This window comes from Haliotis rufescens, unplaced genomic scaffold, assembly GCF_023055435.1.
Source record: "Haliotis rufescens isolate VD_foot unplaced genomic scaffold, xgHalRufe1.0.p SCAF_8, whole genome shotgun sequence".
Classification (NCBI taxonomy): Eukaryota; Metazoa; Mollusca; class Gastropoda; order Lepetellida; family Haliotidae; genus Haliotis; species Haliotis rufescens.
This window is the reverse complement of record NW_025964372.1, coordinates 2,838,200-2,849,167: the sequence shown is the minus strand read 5'-3', so window position 1 is coordinate 2,849,167 and position 10,968 is coordinate 2,838,200.

Sequence of the window (10,968 nt, the reverse complement as noted above, 5' to 3'; positions counted from 1 at the left end):
AAGGGAGGCGATCCCACTCAAATACACCATCAGGAGTTATGAACACTGATTTATGTTTTGTGTCAGAATGAAGGGGAATCTGCCAAAACCCACTAGCACAATCCAGAACACTAAAGAACTTGGCCTGACTTTCACCAACAGTATCTATGACATCTTCAAAACGAATGAGAGGGAAGAAAATGGGCTTTGTAACAGCATTCAGACGTCTGTAGTCGACCGCAAAGCGATAGGTGTTGTCTCTTTTCTTTACCATAACCACAGGTGAATGCCATTCAGAAGAACTAGGGGAGATAATGTTTGCTTCTAACATTTCCTCTAATTGATTTGAGCATTCATTTCTGATTTCAGCACTTTGGCGATAGAAGGGAAGTCTTACTGGTCTGGCATCTCCTGTTTCTATCTTTTGTTGATGCAAGTGGGTTGTACCTAGCTCAGATCAGTTTTCAGCAAATTTAAAAAGGATAAGAGAGTTTGCTTTTGTTCAGAGCAAAGATCAGATTCACTTAAATCAAAAGATATATCAGAGGGGCATGGCGGCTTTTGGTTTTGTGATGGATGAACCGAGGCATGAGATGATCCTAAGTTGTTGTGAGTAACCTGAGCGTGGGGTTGAGACCTAGCTTTGAAGTATGTGATAGTGATGTGATGCCTTTAGGGTGATCAGATGAAGTTGCACTGACCTGATGTGATATGATGGATGAACAACTTGAGTTTTGATTAAATGACTAAACTGAGTGTGGGTTGAATGAATGACTCGAGGGCCTGTTGGGTGAATGACCTGAGTATGCATTGACCTGATTTGACATGTTGAATGTACAACCTGAGTTTTGAGTGAATGAGTGAGCTGAGGTTGAGTTGAATGAATGACCTGGATATGCATTGAACTGTTTTGACAAGTTGGAGGTAGAGGGCCTAGGGTCAGTGTCAGGAATGTCTGAGAGAACTGATATAGAGGAAATGTCAATTTCGGAAGTGGTTGCAAGTACTCTTTTAGTGTTTAAGTGGACATCTTTATGTGTTGGATTTAAAAGTCTCACATACACAGCCTTTTGCAAATTCCTTACAGGCTCAAGCAGAAGGATAGCGCCTCGTCTATTCCTAGAGATAAGAACAGGAAGATCTACCTGCTGTTTGATGGGAATAGCAGCTTGATGTTTACACCTAGCAAAACCTGCATTAGATTCAACGAAAGCAACAGTGATCAGACCTTCATGAATGTAAAGACATTTAGAAGACAGACAGACTGTAACTTTGTTATCTTCTAAAAAGTCGATGCCTAGGATGAGAGAGTGAAGGAGAGGGGAAAGAACATGAAAAGTTTGGGACAGGAGAACATTGCCAATATTGATATAAAGTGAAAGAGAGCCTTATACTGAATGAATTTCACCTCCTACACCTGTTATTTGACTAAGATGGGATTTAGATAACTGTTCCTTAGTGTATCCCGACTATCCTGCCAAGAACAGTGTTCTTGACCAGTGGAGCCACAAGTGATACCACAAGGTTCTTATACCTGACCTCAGAAATCTGAGAATCAGGCGCGAGTCCCTATTGCATAGGTGCTTTGTTCTGTGAATAGTAAGCACTTAGACAGACGCTAAAATGGTGTCCTATCTTATTGCAATAAGTACAAACTGTGTTGTAGTGTGGGAATGCATAACGATTCGAGCAATACACACCACCGTCATGACACTTTTGTTGGAGCCGGGGTGGTACTGGTAGTCGTGGTCGACTTGGATACTGCTGTTGAGGGTGTCAGTATTGTTGACGTTGGAACTGTAGGCATGTTCATTGGATGTGCTGGCATCGGTGGTGGTGGCTAGTTCGGAGGTGGCAACTGTTGTTGCTTTTGTTGATGATGTCTATATCTCTGCATCGGAGGTCTGTTGTGGGGTCCTGCTGTTCAGCGACCAAGTTGGTGAGCTGATCCACCTTTGCAGCCATATTGACATCGGCTGAATTAGCCATCAAGGTGCAAGGAGCCAAGGTTATTGTTGACCAGCCTGTTCCTGTCCCTCAGTCACCATCTTCACCCATCCTTGTGTCTTCAGCTGTCATCACCACAACAGTAGCAAATTCAACAACGCCTGCATCAACGTTACTGCAACTTCAACAATAACTTCATCAGTGACCTCAAATATGTCAAGTATGCCACATGTTAAGTTTGAGGAGTACTCTGGACCTTAAAATGGGCAGAATTGGTGGCAAGACTTTTTAAAGTTTTCAAACTTTTACTCCTTTGATGATGAACTGAACTGAGATGATGTTTAGGCCGCCAGTTCTCTCTCCATGACATGGCACTTTCATGCAAATTTACATCTCGCGTAGAAATGCATTACAGTTTCAAATGGTGGGTGTTGACACGGTGAACCCTTTCCAGGAACCAAATGGAATAGTTTTCTTGGTACAAATGTTCCCATTATGCACTAACCTACCTAAATTTGGCATAGTTAACCCCGAGACGCATCTAACCACACGCATCTGACTCATAGCAGTATATCTGATGAAAGGTTGAATCGTGAGTCGTTTATCAAACAGTATTCACTTTCAAATACGATATGTTATGGACTTACATGATACGCCTTATCTCAAACGTATTTGTTTAGAGTAAGGAAAGAAATTTAACTATCACAAAAATTAAATAAACACTTAAACAAACATGCTTCGCGTGTTTGCGTGTGTCTCATGTGTCTGAAAGGGGATTTAAAAAATGCCTCATATGTTAAAAAATCATAGTTACGGATACTAGTGTTCGAAGTATGTATTGCCTGGAGGTAGTAAAACTTGTTCTCGTCGCGATGATGCTTCCTGTTTCTATTACTTCAAACAGGGCATAGATGCTTCCTATTGCCATAACTACAACCAGGGCAATGATGCTTCCTATTACCATAAATACAAACAGGGCATTGATGCTCCCTATTGCCATAACTACAAACAGGGCACTGGTGATTGCCGTTTCCATAACTACAAACAGGGCAATGATGCTTCCTATTGCCATAACTACAAACAGGGCATTGATGCATCCTATTGCCATAACTACAAACAGGGCATTGATGCTTCCTATTGCCATAACTACAAACAGGGCATTGATGCTTCCTATTGCCATAACTACAAACAGGGCATTGATGCTTCCTATTGCAATAACTACAAACAGGGCATTGATGCTTCCTATTGCCATAACTACAAACAGGGTAATGATGCTTCCTATTGCCATAACAACAAAGAGGGCATTGATGCTTTTTGTTTCCATAACTATAACTATTTCCCTTATGTCTTGATAGGTGTTGTGTTCAAGACATAGAGTCGCAGAATTTGCATCTGAAATTAAATATGGCCCCCATATTGAAACGGCATTTGGCCCAACGCCCAGCCATTTCTCGTATCTTTATGAAATCTGATTACGATAAGTGTGTACTTTAAACCAGGAAAAAAGTCTGGTTATTTTACTGCATTTTCATCTAGAACCTTGTGGGGTTTTTACGATCACATATTGTGTATGTGATCCATGTGTGTCAATAAAACAATATGACTGACCCATCAGAAAGTCCTATGCATAACTAAAACCCACTGTTTGTCTGCATTATTAAAACAGTAAGACTTTTATCAAAGAGATGGATGCTTCTCATGATAACTTTTAAGAAGATACTGTGTATTTACAATACTGTTTAGTACGTCAAAAACGTTATTGCAATTACTACAGGTGACCAGTAGAATTAAAAAATAACTCATGCTATACGCAATGATGGGCGAAATACAATCGACAGTGTCACAAATGTACGGATTAGAACACGTCTGGTGAACACGTCTGGTGAACACAGGGTGAACAGAGGGTGAACACAGGGTGAACAGAGTGTGAACACAGGGTGAACAGAGTGTGAACACAGGGTGAACACAGGGTGAACAGAGGGTGAACACAGGGTGAACAGAGTGTGAACACAGGGTGAACACAGGGTGAACAGAGTGTGAACAGAGTGTGAACACAGGGTGAACACAGGGTGAACAGAGGGTGAACACAGGGTGAACAGAGTGTGAACACAGGGTGAACAGAGGGTGAACACAGGGTGAACACAGGGTGAACACAGGGTGAACACAGGGTGAACAGAGTGTGAACACAGGGTGAACACAGGGTGAACACAGGGTGAACACAGGCTGAACACAGGGTGAACACAGGCTGAACAGAGTGTGAACACAGGGTGAACACAGGGTGAACAGAGTGTGAACACAGGGTGAACAGAGGGTGAACACAGGGTGAACAGAGTGTGAACACAGGGTGAACACAGGTGAACAGAGTGTGAACACAGGGTGAACACAGGGTGAACAGAGTGTGAACACAGGGTGAACACAGGGTGAACACAGGGTGAACACAGGCTGAACACAGGGTGAACACAGGCTGAACAGAGTGTGAACACAGGGTGAACACAGGGTGAACAGAGTGTGAACACAGGGTGAACAGAGGGTGAACACAGGGTGAACTCCTGTTGGGACATCGTTTACATGGAAGTACATGTTACATCTTTAAAGACAAAAAAAGGACATTCTATGAGTTATGAGCAACAAAAACACCCCATTTTCCTCACATAAAAGGTAAAAATAGTACATACGAATCGATGAATTTTAGAATTCTTTTGTAATGTGCTTATATGGTTTGTCGTTTGTATTAATATTGTTACTTTATCATGTAACAACAACACCTACACGCGTGTGACCTCAACTGTTGCAAAGCGATATCAAAGTTCTTCAAACGCAATTCCTTCACATATTATGCACACGTAAGGTTTTTTTTGTCAAATTTTACACCCAGAGCCGAGATAATGAACACCTGTACTACACCTTTGCAAATAGATGTGAAGAAAAGCTCAAATGTCAGTCACGAGAATCGTGAGATTTTTTCATCAGACATGATTCTCTTACAGATATGATACTTTCTGTAGTTGGACGATAACACTTACATTACACGTGCCTGTAACGGGATAGTCGCTACACAATAGCAAGAAAGCAAGCATACTGTAAACCGTTTTACCATACTAAAGAAATAGGCATTAAACTGCCAACTACATGTATATAAAGACAAGTTGTTATGGCTTCTTTACAAAACAAACAGAATGATAAATTTTATATCGTCGACGGTAACTTCTTTGAAAAAATATACTGAACAACAAAGTTCCTGTGACATTGAATAAGATTTAATGCAAAGTTATGTTTTTTACCAAATCTGAAACAATTTCGGTTTGCAACAGATAAAAGACTCCTGTTAGTGTTCAAATGGTTTAATTTGCCATACTGACTTCAGAAAATGCGTGATTTCATAAAAAAAACATGAACATGCCAAAATGTCAATTTACAAATAAATAGCGTGTGTCCACCTCTGGTTGCGATGCAAGCAACACATCTTCGTCTTATGGAATGGACTGCCTCCGTGGTCTAGTGGTAGAGCGTCCGCCCGGAGAGCGGAAGGTCCGGGGTTCGATCCCCGGCCGCGTAATATCAAAAGACGTTAAAAGATAGTACTTGTTGTTACCCTGTCTGGCGCTCGGCATTAAGGGGTTAAAGCAAGGACTGGTCGGCTCGGAGTCAGTCTACTGTGTCTGAGTGGGGCATTCATGTTAAACTGTGGCATGGTATCTCATTTGGCTAGCACTATAAATCGGATTCAGTCCGGACTAGAAAAAGCAACCACATAAACACACACACGTGCATGCACGTCGCTATATAAGTCCAATAATCTTGGACACGACGTTAAACCCAATTTCACCTCACCTCACCACCTTATTGAATGGACCAGGCGTCGCACATGTTTCGAAGTTCCTGGAGTGTCTGTGGAACACGTGATTGACGTCGAAGGCGCCGATCCCACACGTGCTCGATTGGTGAGAGATCAGGGGAGCGAGCCGGCCAGGGGATGACATTCACGTTGTTTTGTTGAAGGGAATCCTGAACAAGTCGACCAATATGAGGCCGTTGTCATGTTAAAAGGTAATGCCTGGGCCATGACGACGCAAAAACGGTAGAACAACAGGGCCGATGATCTCGTCGCGGTAGCGCTGTCCATTGAGATTTCCCTCTGTCTTGCTGTTACCCCACCCCATACCATAACGCTGCCGCCCCCGAACCGATCTTCTTCCATGACACAATGATTGACGTAACGTTCACCTCGACGTCGGTACACTCGAATCCGTCCATCGCTGTGACTAAGGTGAAAACGAGACTCGTCAGTGAATAGAACTTGTCCCCACTGCATGGCCGTCCAGAGTAGACGCTGTCAGCACCACTGTAGACGTGCTTGACGGTGGTTTCTCAGCTTAGCAACCAGTTTTCAGTGCAAATTCTCAATTGATTCTCGGTGCTGTGAAAGTCTTACATGCAACATAATGCATTCATCTGCGATAACCTCATAATCTACATTGATACGGAACAATGGGGACTAGTCCATATAAAATCTAGACTGTCAGGGCTCGGGAAGAAGGGCAGATAATTCAAACAGTGTCAGGAAGCAGTGACGTTTTGTTATTTGACCTAAATATAGGTAATCTAGTTTGGATTTAAGATTTTCCAAGTCTATTTTGTGCTCTTTTTACGAAAGTCTTTCAAAATCGTCTCCTCTCAAACTACTAATCGTACACCCTTCTTAAATTTGGATTCTTTGTTATGCTATAGGGAATGTGAACTTCATACAACGTATCCTCATAACGCATCATATACAACGTATGCTTAAAGCGCATCATATACAACGTATGCTCATATCTGATCATATACAACGTATGCTCAAAGCGCATCATATACAGCGTATGCTCGTTTCTGATCATATACAACGTATGCTCAAATCGCATCACATATATATCGTATGCTCATATCGCATCATATACAACGTATGCTCTTATCTGATCATATACAACGTATGCTCAAATCGCATCACATATATATCGTATGCTCATATCGCATCATATACAACGTATGCTCATATCTGATCATATACAACGTATGCTCATATCTGATCATATACAACAATTCCTCAAAGCGCATCACATACAACGTATGCTCATATCTGATCATATACAACAATTCCTCAAAGCGCATCATATACAACGTATGCTCATATCTGATCATATACAACAATTCCTCAAAGCGCATCAAATACAACGTATGCTCATAACTGATCATATACAACGTATGCTCAAATCGCATCACATATATATCGTATGCTCATATCGCATCATATACAACGTATGCTCATATCTGATCATATACAACAATTCCTCAAAGCGCATCATATACAACGTATGCTCAAAGCGCATCATATATACAACGTATGCTCAAAGCGCATCATATACAACGTATGCTCATATCTGATCATATACAACGTATGCTCAAAGCGCATCATATACAGCGTATGCTCGTATCTGATCATATACAACATATGCTCAAATCGCATCATATATTCATCGTATGCTCATATCGCATCATATACAACGTATGCTCATATCTGATCATATACAACGTATGCTCAAAGCGCATCATATATACATCGTATGCTCATATCGCATCATATATACATCGTATGCTCAAAGCGCATCAAATACAACGTATGCTCATATCTGATCATATACAACGTATGCTCATATCTGATCATATACAACGTATGCTCAAAGCGCATCATATACATCGTAAGCTCATATCTGATCATAAACAACGTATGCTCAGATCGCATCATATATACAACGTATGCTCATATCTGATCATAAACAACGTATGCTCAAAGCGCATCATATACAACGTATGCTCGTATCTGATCATATACAACGTATGCTCAAATCGCATCATATATACAACGTATGCTCAAAGCGCATCATATACAACGTATGCTCATATCTGATCATATACAACTGATGCTCAAAGCGCATCATATACAATGTATGCTCGTAACTGATCATATACAACGTATGCTCAAATCGCATCATATATACAACGTATGCTCAAAGCGCATCATATACATCGTAAGCTCATATCTGATCATATACAACGTATGCTCATATCTGATCATATACAACGTATGCTCAAAGCGCATCATATACAACGTATGCTCGTATCTGATCATATACAACGTATGCTCAAATCGCATCATATATACAACGTATGCTCAAAGCGCATCATATACAACGTATGCTCATATCTGATCATATACAACTGATGCTCAAAGCGCATCATATACAATGTATGCTCGTAACTGATCATATACAACGTATGCTCAAATCGCATCATATATACATCGTATGCTCAAAGCGCATCAAATACAACGTATGCTCATATCTGATCATATACAACGTATGCTCAAAGCGCATCATATACAACGTATGCTCATATCTGATCATATACAACGTATGCTCATATCTGATCATATACAACGTATGCTCAATGCGCATCATATACAACGTATGCTCATATCTGATCATATACAACGTATGCTTAATGCGCATCATATACAACGCATGCTCAAATCGCATCATATATACAGCGTATGCTCAAAGGGCATCAAATACAACGTATGCTCAAAGCGCATCATATACAACGTATGCTCAAAACGCATCATATGCAACGTATGCTCAACGCACATTATATACAACGTATGCTCAAAGCGCATCATATGCAACGTATGCTCAAAACGCATCATATACAACGTATGCTCAAAACGCATCATATGCAACGTATGCTCAAAGCGCATCAAATACAACGTATGCTCAAAACGCATCATATACAACGTATGCTCAAAACGCATCATATGCAACGTATGCTCAACGCACATTATATACAACGTATGCTCAAAGCGCATCATATGCAACGTATGCTCGACGCACATTAGATATACAACGTATGCTCGAAGCACGTCATATATAAAAGTGTGCTCAAAGCGCCTCATATATAGAACGTATGCTCGAAGCATGTCATATATACAACGTATGCTCAAAGCGCATCATATTAAACGTATGCTCAAATCGCATGATATACAACGTATGCTCAAAGCACGTCATACATGTACATACTCTAAACACGTATACTAGGTAGTCTGTACAAAGAGAGATATATTGCTGGGTCCAGCAAATGTACCACCAAATCCATGTCTCTAACGTTAACATAATCCATAATACTATCAAGGAAAGTTGTTTTTTTAATTCACTGAAAGTATTCGAGACAAGTGGAATTGATGCCATGTGGATTCTCAAAACAAATATATCCTGTATATAGACTATTGCGTCCACCTTTATCATGTCAATGGAACTTCTATTCTAATTGTATGGTTTCAAGATTTTAATTTTCATAGTTATGCACGAATAATCATCATAATCCAACTTGACATAGATAAAGGGGGGCTTGTACTTCTGGTTATCGTTAAGTATCTTGTTACAAACCTGATATTTCACGTGAGAGCTAAACGTTAAGTATTTTTCTGACAATCCAGATAAAATCTTTAGAAGACCAACTTCTCAAATGTCATGTCCACTTTGAGTGTCAAGTATTATCTGAAAGTGTAGTGTAGCTAAACGTCCACATATGTAAAATCTGGACTTCGGTTATCGAAAGTATGTTATTCCAAACATGATATTTCACGTGAGATATCCACCCTCATGATCAAGGTATCAAATTATGTATGCTAAATGTATATATATTCAGTGAGATATGTCCAAAACAATCCAGTGAGGGGATTGGAACGTTGATTCATCCCTCCAACAGACATAAACAGAGTATCAGAGGGGACGAAGGAGTTCCGTCAGAAATTAATATGGCAGCAAGATTAATTACTTGCTTTATCCTTGTGATAATGTGCTACACTGACTGTGATGCCATCTCGTTCAATCTGCCGAATCTGAAGACAGGAACTATAGGTTTGCCTACAAATCTCAATACAAATCCGGCACCAAAGGCGCCGGCTGCAATACCGGCCCCAATTGTGGCTCCGTCTTCTGTCCAAGGGCCATCAGAGCCAATAGCAGGTCCCAGCGCAGCAATACCAGGTCCCAGCGCAGCTGTCCCAGGTCTCACTGCGGCCTCTCCAGCACCATCAGGACCTGGGGGTCAGTCATCACTTGGTACTTTTAACCCACTATCAGCGTCTAAAAAACAGCTGAACATATTCAAAGACGTTGACTTCGCCATTTCTCCAAGTGCCTTTGGTTTAGATTTCAATATCCTCAAGAGCAAAACTGAGACAGGACTGACACAGTCCAACTGTGGGAAGAAATGCACAGAAACGGACGACTGTGTGATGGTTCTACACTGTCTAATGGAAACCAGTGCACCAGTAACAACAGCCGCGCCCTGTGTTTTTGAGATAGGAAAACCACCATGCAAATTTACCCCTGGTGGTGGCAAGTCCAGTGGAAGGGCAGACGAATACTGTCATATCTTCAAACAGACACCTACACAAGAGGCTTTCGGTAATGCTGACTGGGGAAGCAACTGCACATACGCCGTATACCGTAAGTATTTTGATCACTACATGGATGCACCCTTGTTACAGCTTTCCTCATGGGCCGTAAACAAACACCATAAAACTAATTTCTTCTTCTTGTCTTGCTGAATGCTAGACATAGGGTCGAAATATTGGACCATGTTGCACAAGAACACATAGTCAGATGAAGAAGGGGGAACTGTTTGAGAAACATTATGACAATGAAGAATGTAAAAAAAATATTTTTTGTCGTATAGATGAACACAGAGTTATAATCTAAGATGGTTTCAAAATTAAATAATTAATATCCTTGGAACAAATAGCGTTTTACTCTAAATGGGATATATAGACTCTCCATTATGCCCAATCTGCAAAAACAAAATGAAACAGTAATTCATGTTTTGTGAATGTGCTCAATACGTAAGTATATTACGACTTGGGATGGAAATATAACAGAAGGTAAAGTGCAATTTACAAAGGAAAATATTGTATTTGGATTTAAAGGAAAACACTACTATCCAGTAAAT